At 44.4% G+C, this 15,686-nt stretch overlaps 1 long non-coding RNA gene across 2 annotated transcripts in view; it reads right to left on the bottom strand.

Annotated features, from left to right (window-relative positions):
• The window catches only part of LOC137321397 (uncharacterized), a 79,802-nt gene that overhangs the window by 33,309 nt on the left and 30,807 nt on the right, over positions 1 to 15,686 (bottom strand). The window lies entirely within an intron of this gene.

Genomic DNA, 15,686 nt, shown 5'->3' on the forward strand with positions numbered 1-15,686 from the left:
GTGCCCTGTACACCCAAGTCCAAGTCATTAATATATATCAAATAAAGCAATGGTCCTAGTACTGAACCCTGGGGAACACCACTATATACCTCCCTCCAGTCCGACAAAGAACTGTTCACCACTACTCTCTGTTTCCTATTACTTAGCCAATTTCGTATCCATGCTGCCACTGTCCCCTTTATTCCATGGGCTTCAACTTAAATGACAGCCTATTCTGCGGCATTTTATCAAACACTTTTTGGAAGTCCATATATGCCACATCAACTGCATTGCCCTCATCGACCCTCTCTGTAACCTCATCAAAAAAACTCAATCAAGTTGGCTAAACACAATTTGCCTTTAACAAATCTGTGCTGGCTTTCCTTAATTAATCCACACTTGTCCCGGATTATTGTTTCTAAAAGTTTTCCCACTACTGAGGTTAAACTGAGGGAACTCGATACAGTAGATGCTGAGAGGAAAAACTAGAATCTAAAACAAGGGACATAGTCTCAGAATAAGGGGTCATTTAAGACGGAAATGAGGAGGAATTTCTTCTCCCAGAGGGTCGTGAATCTTTGGAATTCTTTACCCCAAAAAGCTTTGGAGGCTGAGTCATTGAATAGATTCAAGGCTGAGTTAGACAAATTTTTGATCAGCAAGGGAGTCAAAAGATATGGGGAAAGAGCGGGAAAGCGGAGTTGAGGTAAAAATCAGCTCAACCATGATCTCATTAAATGGCGGAGCAGGCTCGAGGGGCCATATGGCCTCCTCCTGCTCCTATCTCTTATGGTCTTATAAACTGACGGGCCTGTAGTTGCTGGGTTTATCCTTACGCCCTTTTTTGAACAAGGCTGTAACATTTGCAATTCTCCAGTCCTCTCGCACCACCCCCGTATCTAAGGATGATTGGAAGATTATGGCCAGTACCACCGCAATTTCCACCCTTACTTCCCTGAACAACCTAGGATGCATCCCATCTGGACTGGGTGACTTATCTACTTTAAGTACAGGTAGCCTTTCTAGTACCTCCTCTTTATCAATTTTTAGCTCATCCAGTATCTCAGTACCTCTTCCCTTGCTGTGACTTTGGCAAATAATTGATATTTTCTGTCATTTAATATTAGTGAAAAGGAATTGCTATAAATGTGTAACAAGTATTCTAAGGTACAGTTGTATTAATCTCATAAATGTTTCAATGGGGATTTGCGGTGCTGGGTTTGAAGCGGCAGGACCTTGGAGCAGCAAGCCAATCGGTCCCTGGAAATACGTTGGCACGATTTTGCAGAATGTCTTGAGATTAGGCTCATTAATAAATCATAGCATTTGTTGGTAAAATGATAAGATGAAAATCAGAGCAAGCGAGTGAGTGTTTTTTGATCATTGTGTGTTCTTTACTTCTTCGGTTACTGCTTATTGGTTATCTCCTAAAATTGTACGTAACAAGGGTGAAAAAGCCTGCCTTCAGCACCATGGAAACACCAGTAACATTGTATGGCAAGGGAAGCAGTCATTATGGTCAGCTCGACCAATCGGAATAACTGCTCCAAGCCAGCAGATGAAAGCAAGCCCAACCAATAATGAACAGATCCAATAGGGCACATCATGGCAAAGGGAAAGCAGCATCCCAAGCATATTGTGGATGGGGAACTGGGGCAGGTCTGGTGTGTCTTGTTGTGTGAGCCAACATTCTCAGCAATCAGTCTGGCGAAGTCAAAGTGCGGCTCGCAATTGCTGGACAAAAACTTAGAAGCTGTAGTAAGATGTAATGGGCACTAAATTGGGCCGTGTAGCGCCCGATGTGTCGGCGCTATGCGACGTCTCGAACATCCAAGATAGCATCTTGGCTGTGCACGCACGTTTCCAGTGTGACGTGCGCCGGATGCCATCTTGGTATGGGTAGGAGCACATGCGCAAATACCAAACGATGGCAGCATATAAAGTAAGGAGAAAGTGGATACAATCAGTGTGCAATGCAGATTTAAAGTGATAGGCACCATTTTTGCACTTAATGCTCAACTCAACGCACAGTCTTAACCACAATCATACGAACGTGTCTTAGAGTCCGTGGAGGATCCCCACCAGCGCTATTTAAAGGGACCATGCAGGATTTACAGGTTACTGGCTGGATTATTGCTTCTGGCTGCCGAGACATTTGTAACTGTTTTTGGAGGGCTCCTATACTTGAATACTAGGTCGTGAGGACATAGCCTAACATTTAGAGCCAGGACGTGCAGGAGTGAAGTTAGGAAACGCTTCTACACGCAAAGGGTGGGAGAATTTTGGAACGCTCTTCTGCAAATGGCAGTTGATACTAGCTCAATTGTGAAATCTAAATCCGAGATTGATAGAGTTCTGTGAACCAAGGATATTAAGGAATATGGGGCGAAGGAGGGTATATGGAGTTAGATAACAGGTCCACCATGATCTCATTGAATAGCGGAACAGGCTCGAGGGGCTAAATGCCACTACCACTTGCTGCCTCCTGTTATGCACCACCTTCTCTTGCAAGAAAGCGGGATGTGTGTCTCTGTGATGTGCCTGTCATGGTTGAATAGCTGGCAGTGTGTGTGGCTTGTGAGTTGTGGATGGGCGGCTTGCAACAATGGTAATGTGTGAGGGTGAGAGGAAGCATCTGATTGGAAGAATTGAGTAATGATGGAAAGAGTTTGTTGGTATGTGGGTGATGGGGGTGTAGTGCGTGGAGCAGTGGATGCGGCTAGTGGTGCAGTTGGTAGGAGGCGCCACTTGACAGTTGACCTCACTTATCTTGACCACTCATGTCAAAGCATTGAACTTCTTCCTGCACTGCATCCATGTTCGTGGTGCTATGCGCCTGTCATTGACTTCGTCCCCTGCTGCCTCCCACTGCCTTATGGGTATATGTCTGGAGGCCTCTTGCCCCCCCCAGCAGATAAAGAATATCCCTCCTTCTGTCCACCTCTTGCACCAAGGCCTCTAGTGCATCAGCAGAGAACCTTGGTGCATGCACTCTCGCAGGCCTGTTACAAACTCAGATCGGCAGATTGGTGAGGTCTGGCATGCACATTGGAGGATGTGGGATTTAGTAGTGTGCAATCTTTATTCAATGTTTTAACATAACTCATCAGTTTGTAAACATAGGGACAAGAGCTATATCTGTGTTTTACGTGTGCGATGTCTGATCTCAGTGCAGACAGCAGACTGTTATTTTCAGCAAATAACAGGTATCAGCTACCTTTGAGATTTTTAAGAAACAGCCTGCCTTTAAGAGATTGGCATCCCCCTGCTGGTAGAAAGTGCGAATTGCACAGAATCCTTGTTCAACGTTGATTTCCAACGCAGATCGCAGGTAAGTCTTCAGGCCTGACAAAAGTCTCGTCCTGCCTGCACAGGAGCCATTGGGCACGGGGTAATAGCGGATCGCGTTACCCCTGCCCAAAAACAGGCCCTATCCAATCTTTCCCCCAACATCTCATAAATAAAATAGATGGAAGTTCATCTCCATCCCAGACATACAACAAAAATCGCAGCCCTACTTACAAAATCATCAACAGCATCACCATGATTAGGTATGAAAAAGGACTGTTCTTAATGTATTCAAAGTCTTAAAATCTTTATGGTGCACTTCCTGTCTGCACAACCTGACTTTCCTTTGTCATCTTTGTCACAAATTTTGTTAACATTATTTCCCATTGCAAATTCTTATGTCCACATTTATAATGGGTTTTTCTTATGCAAACTTGTTACTGATTGCAAAATGGTGATGGGGTGGGTGTAGTGCGTGGTGCAGTTGGTAGGAGATGCCACTTGACAGTTGACCTCACTCACCTTGACCACTGGTGTCAAAGAATTGAACTTCTTCCTACACTGCATCCATGTTCATGATGCTGTGCGCCTGGCATTGACTTCGTTCCCGGCTGCCTCCCACTGCCTTTTGGACATATGTTTGTAGGGCCTCTTGCCCTCCCCCCCCACGGATATGGGATGTCCCTCCTTCTGTCCATCTCTTGCACCAAGGCCTCTCGTGCATCATCTGAGAACCTTGGTGCACGCACTCTCGCAGGCCTGCTGGTGGAAAGTGTGAATTGCATAGAATCCTCATTCAACGCTGATTTCCAACGCAGCTTGCAGGTAAGTCCTCAGGCCTCACGAAAGTCTCGTCCTGCCTGCGCAGGAGCCATTGGGCATGGGTTAATAGCAGATCATGCTAAACGCCCAATAATAGGCCCCTATTGAATTTTTCCCCGCTGTGTCTGATAAATTAATGCCGGATTTCCAAACTTTGGTAAAAGAGAAAGATTACAAAGTTTTGCACTGAATGGTGGTGATGTTTGTTAAATAAATGTACGTGAACTACATTTGCCTGTATTGAGTGTAAGTTGTTTTCTACAAATATTAGTGCATGTGGCTAAAACAGTGTCACCGTGGCATTGCCTGTGGCTAGTCAACAATTCTATAAGACAACACTGCAATCAGTATCCATGTTCATCTAATGCATATAATGAAATTTCTAATTAGATTCAAATTATAGTGTGATACTGATTGAGGAGCTGCTCTAATATCCATTTTGTGTGTTGCACTTAGTATGGATTGTGGCCTGAATAGTAATTTGTTTTCCAGAAAATAATTTTAAAAAAGATTTCTGAACATTATTATGAATAATCATTTTATCATGAATAAAATGCAAGTTATATATAAATATACATAATTAGCAGAGAGATAGAATGAATGTATATTTCACTGTTCATGAGGAAAATCGGTGTGACATTCAAGTCAGTGGCCTAGTTCAATGTTGCTTCATCCCTAGCTGGTTGCAAATGAAGTTAGATGTATGCATTGTGCCACATATCAGCCTCAAACACTTTTTGCCTTGTGACAAATATCCTTACAATCTGTTAGGAAAACCCAACAAATCAGAGTAATCTGCCAGCAGATGTCAAAGTAGGCCACAGGGGGTCCAATAAGGGAATCTAGAGGACCATCCTGGGGCTGAAGGTAAATTAAAGTTTTAAATCTTCAGCTGTTAAGGGAGCCAAAATGGGATTGATTACCTTGATCCAGGATGAATACTTAATCTGGGCAAGCACTGGGGCCCTTACAAGAGCCTCAATGGAGATCACACCAGCTGTCACCAGGTGAAAGTTTCCTGAAATCCTTATAAGGGCATACTGGGAGTGATTCTTGAGGTATATGTCCCATAGAATGCCACATACTGGGAAAGATTCTTAAAGTAGCCTGGGAAATGACCCAGAGACAGTCACTTGATGCAGGAGGTGTGGGAAGGGGATTTAGTTGATTGCATTTTTGGGTTTTCTCCATCAACATTTTTTTTTAGAACTTTTGCATAGGGATATGGGGATCGGGCAGGAAAGTATCTTTACAAAGGAGGGAGGACATTCATTCCTTTAGGGGTCCCAAATGAAACCAAATAATTCAATGTCAGATGGAAGCCATTTCTGTCCGAATTCCTCCATCGAAATGTTTCTCTCGAGTTGCTTTGCACTTTTTAAGCTTTTCCATGATCCTCCCACCCACTCCCAGTTTCCTGGTTTTACACTCCTAATTCCTGGTAGCTTAGACTGAGATTTATGAGGTGCAGCAGCTACCAGGATCAAGGTCATGAGGAGCTTCCTGACACAGACAAGTCTAGAGATTTTCAATTCAGATTTCTGCAGCTGAAAAACACTTTTTTAAACATTTTTTTTCCCATTTTGCCTAAAGACAGCTGGACTTACTTCTTGTGGCCCACCATCACCTTCTCAAGGCAAACATAAGAAATAGGAGCAGGAGCAGGAGTAGGCCATATGGTCCCTCGGGCCTGCTCTGCCATTCAATCAGACCATGGCTGATCTTCAACCTCAACTTCCCTTTCCTGCCCGATCCCCATATCCCTTGATTCCCCTGGAGTCCAAAAATCGATCTATCTAAGCCTTGAATATACTCAACGACTCAGCATCCACAGCCCTCAGGGGTAAAGAATTCCAAAGATTCACAACCGAGTGAAGAAATTCCTCCTTATCTCAGTCTTAAATGGCCGACCTCTTATCCTGCATCTACGCCCAAGGAAGCTAAGTATTGGTAATGTCAGCCTTGCCAGCAATGCCCTGTTCCCAAGAATGAATTTTTAAAAACCCCTCAATCCACTACCTATCTCATATCATATCTCATGACAGCACATCAGCCCTTTTTGCCCTTACATGAGCATGTGAGTAATCATCACCTTGGCACCACTTTCCTGTATGACTCTGATTTCCAATAATAACAAAGCTCCATGTCAGTGCACATTCTATTTTATTACAGTGAATTCCAAAGTGCACACAATCAACCTACTCTTTCTTAACACCGTGCTTTCTTTGGGTGCATACACCTGTCTTTCTTTCATCTATTCTCAGGTTCCACCGGAGGACCAGAATCGTGGGAGGTAGTTGGCAGTGATTAAGTTTGAGTGATGCACTCTTGGCAAACATCTGTGAAGCTTCAGCTTTCCATGATCACTATGGACAAAGCAATTAATACTGTAACTGTGTACTGAACAAGTCAGAAGAAGATAAATGTATTTTTCCAATCTTAGAGGTGGTTGGCTCCTTATGCTCTACAAAAAGCTCATGGGAATGAAGTGGCCCCCATCACATGGCACCTTGCTCCCAGCAAGGAGCCACTGCCGGCTGCATCTCTGGAGCTTGCCGCTGGACAGCCTGGTGTCACCTACCATGGTCCAATGGTATGATAATCTGAGGGGGAAGGCCAGAAGGTGGGCATATGCTGCTGTGCTGAGGTGACAATATCATGTAGCTGGGACTCCTGGGCGGCCTTGTCCTCATCATTCTCTTCCTCATTATCATCCTCATAATCCACCAGAAAGAAATCTCTATCTGGCTGCTCCTCGTCCTCATCATCATCCTCCTACTCTGCCTCCTGTTTCTGTGGTGGGTCTGCAGGAAAGGAGGGTAGAAACTAGGGAGCATTGCCCCCTCGGGATTAAGGAGACAGAGAAGGGGGTGGGAGGTTCTAGCTATGTGATGCTTCACAGGGATGCTAGGGCAACATTGTAAGTGTTCAGTCACTAATCTGGCACCGGCAACAAGCCACGACCTCACCATCTCTCACCGCAAACGCTGAGTGCCTCCCTACTAGTTCCATAGCTTTCTTCTAGTAGTGGGTGAGGTGTTTAAGGGTGGAGATACCCACTCTGGTGTCCTGTCTCTGGTGGGAATTTGTTAAAATTGACAATTTGTCCTACAAGGAGATAGAGTGAATGAGGGTAAGGCTAGCATTTGAGGAGTGTGTGCCAAGTGGCATGGGAGAAGTAAAGTAAGAGATATGTGGGTATGAGGCTGTTGAAGTGGAAAAAGAAGTTTTGGGATTATACATGTAATTGTTGTTAGGGGAGCTGGGTATCTATAGAGCAAGATGTCAAGTTAGAGCCCCCTTAACCAGAGTGTGGTGTGAAGGATTAGGTGTTGAAGTGTTGCATTAAGAGGGTGAAGAGTATGATGTTGCCAAGGGTGAACAAGGAAGGAAAGGAAAAGTGTCCAATGTGTTACCTTGCCTGCCCTAGTGAGGTTGTCAAACTTTTTTCTGGTGCTGCTCTGCAGTTCTGGGAGTGAGGGAGCTGGCAATCAGTGCCAGTGCCAACTCCCTGCTGGGTGGCCTGATGGCACCCACACCTGTTCCTCCTGCCTTCAATCTCCTCCAGAAAGGCTTGGAAATATGAATCAGTTAAGTTCTCCCTAGTTATTCTTCGCTTGGTGCCAAAGCCCTGCTGCCTGCTTGGTGCTGATGTGATAATTCTTAAAAAGTATGATAAAAAGATTGATGAGACATGCATTGAAGTTATCTGAGTGTCAAATGAATAACCCAAGCACTGTTCCTTCCTTACCTGATTGTCAACCAGTCTTCCTGATCATTGCAGCATGCCTGGAAGGAGGCAGAGGTATAGTTGAGGTGACAGTTGACCATCACTGTCACTGACCGTGTCAGCCCTATAGTGCACGTTAGCTTCAGGTGTCCTTGCAGCAAATGGTATGGCTCTAAAAAAGGCTCTCTACTGACCTGAACCTAATAAAGCCAGTTTCCCATTGTCATTGCCAGGTAGCTATTCAACCAGCAAGTAGGATGTGGAAGCTGGGCTGTTCTATCATTTATCTTCAGACACCATCGTGTGCCTCCACATTGGTTTTCTTTCCAATTAATTTTTCCCTGCCTCTTCTCCCCCTTCAGCCTTGGATTGAAATGCATTTTTTTTCCTTTTCCAATGGCTGTAAGAAATTCTGATCCCCCTATTCTGCCACTTTCCTTTAAGTATCTGTATCCTTTTAAATTTCCAGTTTCCCATTTGGCACAAGGCCAAAGCTTCACTCTAAGCTATGAATAATTATGCTAATAAGTTGACCATAGAACACTGTAAGCAATCAGCACACTGCACCATAGTGGAAAATCTAGGCTGTGACACGATGATGTGGATACACTGGGAGTCTATTATTAACATATTGTTGTTTTGTTAGATTTGAATGTCAACAACATCAAAATTCTCTGAGATTTTCACTTGATTTTGTTTCTATATTGGACAAGTACTTCACAATATTCCTTTTACATCAGGTCACTATCAAACAACTGGGGTAAATTTTCATCTCCAGCTCTCCTAGTGCAGAGTTTCACATCCTAGGGCCATATGTTCAAATATCAGGTATTAGATGCCTACAATTTACCACCCATGAAATTATATGAGAAAGTGGTGTTCCACAGGGATCGGTGCTGGGACCACTGTTGTTCACAATTTACATTAACAATTTTGATTCGGGAATGAGAAGTACAATTTCAAAATTTGCGGATGACACCAAATTGGGGGGTGTAGTTAATGCAAAGGAGGAATGCGTCAAAATGCAAGAAGACATTAATAAACTTGCAGAATTGGCGTGTAATTGGCAAATGAATTTCAATACAGATGGGTGTGAGGTGGTGCATTTTGGTAGGAAGAATAAGGAAGCCACATACTGCTTGGATAGTAAGTCTAAATGGGGTAGAGGAACAAAGGGATCCCGGAGTACAGGTACACAAATCACTAAAAGTAGCGACACAGGTTAATATGGCCATAAAAAAGGCAAACCAAGCACTGGGGTTCATTTCTAGAGATAGAATTGAGAAGCAGAGAGGTTATGTTAAACTTGTATAGAACCTTGGTTAGACCACACTTGGAGTGCTGAGCACAGTTCTGATCTCCATATTATAAAAAAGGATATAGAGGCATTGGAGAAGGTGCAAAGATGATTCACAAGGATGATACTAAAACTGGCTGGGGCTCTTTTCTCTAGAAAAGAGAAGGCTGACCTGAAAAGGTCTTTAAGGTAATGAAAACATTTGATAAGGTAGATGTAGAAAAATGTTTCCACTTGTGGGGGAGTCCAAAACTAGAGGTCATAAATATAAGATAGTCACTAATAAATCCAATATTCAGAAATCAGGAGAAACTTCTTTACCCAAAGAGTGGTAAGAATGTGGAATGCGCTACCACCAATAGTAGTTGAGGCAAATACCATAAGGGGAAGCTAGATAAGTACGAGGGAGAAAGGAATAGAAAGATATGCTGATAGGGTTAGATGAAGTAGGGAGGGAGGGAGGAGGCTCATGTGGTGCATAAACGCCGGCATAGACCAGTTGGACAGAATGGCCTGTTTCTGTGCTGTAGACTCGATGTAACTCAATGAAAAATCGTGGACAGCGTGCACCTGGTTTTCTGTTATGTGTTCCAGGCATGCAAAGCTCCGTGCACAAAACTCTGGAGTTGTAAATATTCCTTTATGGCCCCTCTCCTAGCTAAGGGCTCTTTGTAGGTAAGCAGGAAATAATGCGGCTTTACCATTCATCTCTGAAATCTGTAAACAAGTGTGTCACCAGCACTCAACCCTGCTCACTGCAGTCCTCTTAAATAATGAAGTTGTTTGTCTCTTATGTAAAATTGATGGAGAGTTACAGTTTAAATTATTGAACTCCATTATGTCAGCAATTTTGCAATTTGGACTTGTTCCATTTTTACATCATTTATCAAGGAATTCAGAATGCCTTCTGTTCTTTTGTTATCAGTTAGGGCTGAGTTGAAAAGGATGCAATTACTGAACTTGGATCAAGCCATTACTGACTGGACATTGCTCTACGATCAATTTGCTGGACCAGTTGAGCATACGTTAATTTGTGTGATGCGATCAATGCACCTTAAAATTATTGTCAATAACAAAAATATCTTGGGGTAGAGTTTCTGCTCATTTATGTCAGTAATATCAGCACAATCCGGGCGGAATCAGCCAAACCAGTGCAAAAGATCGGAGAATTTTAAACGTAAGTTATGACCAAAATCATTTACGTTCGTGTTTTCCAGGATCTTTTACGCTGGTTTAAGATTCAATTTGCCTAAATCAGGCCCTGCCCACAAAACTGGCCACGTCTCCAGGTCAATATTGTGAGATTCCACCGATTGGCATGGTTCGGGAAGGCTCTTCAAATTGCGCTCATTTTCTTGGCACACAGGCACATTTTAAAAGTTTTTTTCATATCCAGAAATATTTAATTTACTAAGAAACTGACACCAATGAAACTTTTAAATGGCTCAGTATAGTTTTTTAAAGTCATTTTCAGTGATTTTAAATCAGGTTACTCACCGTTGGAGGACTGGACACTCTTATTAAAAATGCTTATTTTTGGTGATAAACCCATTTTCAGCTGAATTAATAAAACTGGACCAGGTTACCACTCTTAAATACATCAAGGAATACTTTTTAATGAAAAGGAAAAAAACAATTACATTCTATTACGCTGTCCGATTCTGCTGCTTCATGGAAGATTTTATGTGTGATTAAGCGCACCATTTTAGCAGGATCTTGAATTATAATCTAACCAGTGTAATTTCAGGCGCACTTTACCGAGTGCACCCAAAGCAGAAACTCTACCTTCTTATATTTCTATAGTGCTCTTTGCTTATAGAAATACATGTCAACATGCTTTACAAAATGAAGGGAAAGAGTCGATGCCAATCAGGAAAGAAAAGGGGAAAACAAAAAAAAAATCAGGAGGCGAAGAGCAAAGCACAGCCAAGGAGAAAGTTTAAAATAGGTTTTTGAAAACAAGGAGGCAGGTGGCAAGAAGGGATTTAGGGAGTGAGTTGTAGAGGGCAAAGGTAAAATGTCTGAAAGAGTGGCTACCCAATGGTGGAGAGCAGGGAGCAAGAGGCATGGAGCAAACTAATGCCAGAAGGGAGGAGGACATACAGCTGGAGATGGTGTGGGGTGAACATGATATTCATGTTGAAACCTTCTCGGAACTTGAACTCATCCGAAACTCTGCTGCCCGTATCCTGACTTACACCAATTCCCATTCACTGATCACCCTTGTGCTTGCTGACCTACATTGGCTCCCGGTCCAGGAAACTTTCAATTTTAAAATTCTCATCCTTGTTTTCAAATCCCTCCATGACCTCGCCCCTCCCTATCTCTGTAACCTCCTCCAGCCCTACAACCCTCCAAAATTTCTGCACTCCTCCAATTCCTGCCTCTTGCACACCCCCGATTTTAATCGCTCCACCATTGGTGGCCGTGCCTTCAGCTACCTAGGCCCTAAGTTTTGAAATTCCCTCCTTAAACCTCCACCCTCCTTTAAGACGCTCCTTAAAACCTAGCTCTTTGACCAAGCTTTTGGTCACCTGTCCAAATATCTCATGTCGCTCAGTGTCAATTTTTGTTTGATAACCTGCCTTGGGACATTTTATTATGTGAAAGGTGCTATATAAATGCACATTGTTGTTGTTGGCACTGAGGAAGGAATTGGACTCCTCAGTGGCCCCAGCCATTTGCCTCAGGTTCTGCACAATGGTCTTCAATGTCTCCATGTAGATCTTATGATCCTTGAGCATCCATCTTTTTAGAGCTTGCCCCTGCATGGCATTCATTGATCAAAGCTTAATCTGTATGTAGCAGGTGCAGCAGGGTGGGAGGAGGGATCAGTGTGTCAGGATACAGCCTTACAGTAGTGATCTCCCTCCAAAAAGTTTGAAAAATCTGTTCCACAGGTCTTCGAACCTATCCCCTAACAGCTCGTCCTTCCTGGTTAGAATTCCTGCCAACAGAACATCCAAATCTAACTCCCTGAAGTTGAAGGCTCCGTTATTTGGGTTTCGCTGCCACTATTGCTTTCAAGATCACTTCCCTTCTCCAATGCTGTCATCGCCCATTTAAGCAGCAGTGAGTTTTATACTCTACTGCTGCACCAGCTCTGCTTCTCACAAATAATTTTCTGCTCCTCACCTGTGTGGCTATCGGCCACTGTGCCACCTAGGCCTGAATCCTGCCTCCCTATGTTCCCTCCCCCTGCCCACTAGCATAATAATGGCATTGTGAGGTGAATTTACACAGCCTGCATTACCATCGCCGAATCCCCCACCATCAACATCCTGGGGGTCACCATTGACCAGAAACTTAACTGGACCAGCCATACGAATACTGTGGCTACAAGAGCAGGTCAGAGGCTGGGTATTCTGCAGCGAATGACTCATCTCCTGACTCCCCAAAGCCTTTCCACCACCTACAAGGCACAAGTCAGGAGTGTGACGGAATACTCTCCACTTGCCTGGATGAGTGCAGCTCCAACAACACTCAAGAAGCTCGACACCATCCAGGACAAAGCAGCCCGCTTGATTGGCACCCCATCCACTACCCTAAACATTCACTCCCTTCACCACTGGCACACAGTGGCTGCAGTGTGTACCATCCACAGGATGCACTGCAGCAACTCGCCAAGCCTTCTTCGACAGCATCTCCCAAACCCACGACCTCTACCACCTGGAAGGACAAGAGCAGCAGGCACATGGGAACAACACCGCCTGCACGTTACCCTCCAAGTCACACACCATCCCGACTTGGAAATATATCGCCGTTCCTTCATCGTCGCTGGGTCAAAATCCTGGAACTCCCTTCCTAACAGCACTGTGGGAGAACCTTCACCACATGGACTGCAGCGGTTCAAGAAGGCGGCTCACCACCACCTTCTCAAGGGCAATTAGGGATGGGCAATAAATGCTGGCCTTGCCAGTGACGCCCACATCCCATGAACAAATAATTTTTAAAAATTAATGTTATAATGAGCTGACTCCATGATTTCCGTCAGGTTCAGTGCCACATGAAAATTGTGGCATCACTGGAATTATAGTCACGACAATGAGGTCCAGGACTTTTTAGGGAAAGAGAAGGTTGGAGATGGTGGTGATTGGAAAAAATGGAGGGGTTGAGGCTGAGGCCTTGAAATTTCACAGCCGTTCCCGTCTGGCGGGATTCCTCTGAAATGGCTGTGATCTCAATCAGGGTTCTAGCTGAGGGGCAAAATTTCCTGGGTGGCCTTGTGGGGAATGAGCTTTTGCTACACCTGTAAGGTTATTGATGTAAGATGGTGCTAGGGCTACAGGTGGAGATTCTCAGGAATTTCTACACCCTGGCCTTCAGTCGGGAACTAGCGTAGAGTTGACACAGGTTCAACTGGCAAGACAAGGCATACCTTGCCGACAGGGCAGATGTAGGGCCTAGCAAGCTGAATTTATTTTTATTTTGTATTACAAGCACACCAACTGCCGCTTCCCCCCGCCCGCCCCATGACACACACACACACACACCTGACCTGGCACCCTCTCTCCAGCTCAGCAAACTTTGGCTGGCATTTCTGGCCTCTTTGGCAGGGAGGGGGACACCGCCAACACACCCCAAACCATCAAAAGCCTGCTACTTGCTGCCATCCCCACAATCCCGAGAACTTACGCAAGCATGTACGTCCCCCTCCCCATTTTCGGGCCCTAAGTTTTTTTGAGGAAGGGATGTTATAGTTCAGGTTTTCATCTAACATTTCTGTTCAGTGCTTGTGGCCAAAAGGTGAGTTTCAATGAAAAGAAAGAAAAACACCAGCATCTATAAAAGGGAAGATTTTCATCTATACCACCAAAGTGAAAGTAAGCATTGGTCAGTGTGCAAAGAGGACAAATGAGTGGGAAAGTTCACAATTTCTGTAACAGAGTCTACCCACACGTATAAATTGGCTAGACCCTGGGTTTTTAGATGGAGTCAGAGTCATAGTCAGTAAGTGGGCAAAAGTCCCACTCCATCCCAGATCCGCCCACTTAAGGTAACCTCAGGAATTTCAGGGCCTCCCTGCAGAGAGTTGCATTCCCATGATCAACAACTACGGTATATAGTGCAGCAGAGATCACGTTGGTTGCTCACCATGTTCTGCTATCTCTTTCCAAAGATAGAAAACACCACGCTATCTGGCCTGTGAGTACAGGCTAAAACTAATAGTCAGATTTGTTCACAGGTTGAATAATTCTTAGAAGGAGTCAAAGATAGCAAGATTCTGAGAATACAATAATTACAACAATGAAAGTAGAATCAGTCCAGAGGGGTTAAAGTACTGATTAGCCGAGGCATAGAATATAAGAGCAAGGAGGTTATGATGGAGCTGTATAAAACACTGGTTAGGCCACAGCTGGAGTACTGTGTGCAGTTCTGGTCGCCACACTACAGGAAGGATGTGATCGCTTTGGAGAGGGTGCAGAGGAGATTCACCAGGATGTTACCAGGGCTGGAGCGCTTCAGCTATGAAGAGAGACTGGGAAGATTGGGTTTGTTTTCCTTGGAGCAGAGGAGGCTGAGGGGGGACATGATTGAGGTGTACAAAATTATGAGGGGCACAGATAGGATGGATACTAAGGAGCTTTTTCCCTTCGTTGAGGGTTCTATAACAAGGGGACATAGATTAAAGGTAAAAGGCGGGAGGTTTAGAGGGGATTTTAGAAAGAACTTTTTCACCCAGAGGGTGGTTGGAGTCTGGAACTCACTGTCTGAAAGGGTTGTGGAGGCAGGAACCCTCACATCATTCAAGAAGCATTTGGATGAGCACTTGAAATGCCATAGCATACAAGGCTACGGACCAAATGCTGGAATATGGGATTAGAGTAGACAGGGCTGATGGCCGGCGCGGACACGATGGGCCGAAGGGCCTCTATCCGTGCTGTATAACTCTATGACTCTACTGTTTTTCAGAATATATTTTTTACACATTTTGACAAGCAATAGGACTCTTGGTCTATTAAAGACTGTTTCATCCATCACAATGCAATGTTATACATCAGCAATGCAAATTTCTAGGGCTCCCCAGAGTTTAGAGGACAAAAATTATGGTGGTGCCACAGCGCCTTTGGAGATGTGGTGGAGCCAAACTTCTGCCCACTGCTTTGAACTGACCATGATCCTATCCAAAACCCTTAAGGTGGGGTTATTTAAATATTAGTAGACTTGCTGGGATATCAGAGCGGCTTCTTGGTGCTCTGAAGGGTGTGGGACACCACCAGCTGGTTTGTTCGAACACTCACAGCTTCACCAGGTAATTCATCATTGCTTCCTCACTGGTGTACCCAGATTCAAATGGCAATCGATTCCTCTGTTGTTTGAAATCTTCTTATTGGGCCCCCACATGCAGTCCAGTACAGTACATATGCTCATTTACTGCAGGTGTGTGTACCACTGGCCATACCGCTGGTGAATCTGGCATGATTTCTGGCAGAACTGGGAAGCCCCTCAGACATAGCCCCCAAACCGACATCGGGATAGAGGGGAGTCAGGTGGAAGAATTTCCTGTTTGCTCCGCATTGGAATTAAAAATTGTAGCCATCAAGGGATGGAAACTCAGCAAGATGGGTT

This window comes from Heptranchias perlo, chromosome 5 (assembly GCF_035084215.1).
Source record: "Heptranchias perlo isolate sHepPer1 chromosome 5, sHepPer1.hap1, whole genome shotgun sequence".
In the NCBI taxonomy this organism is placed as follows: Eukaryota; Metazoa; Chordata; class Chondrichthyes; order Hexanchiformes; family Hexanchidae; genus Heptranchias; species Heptranchias perlo.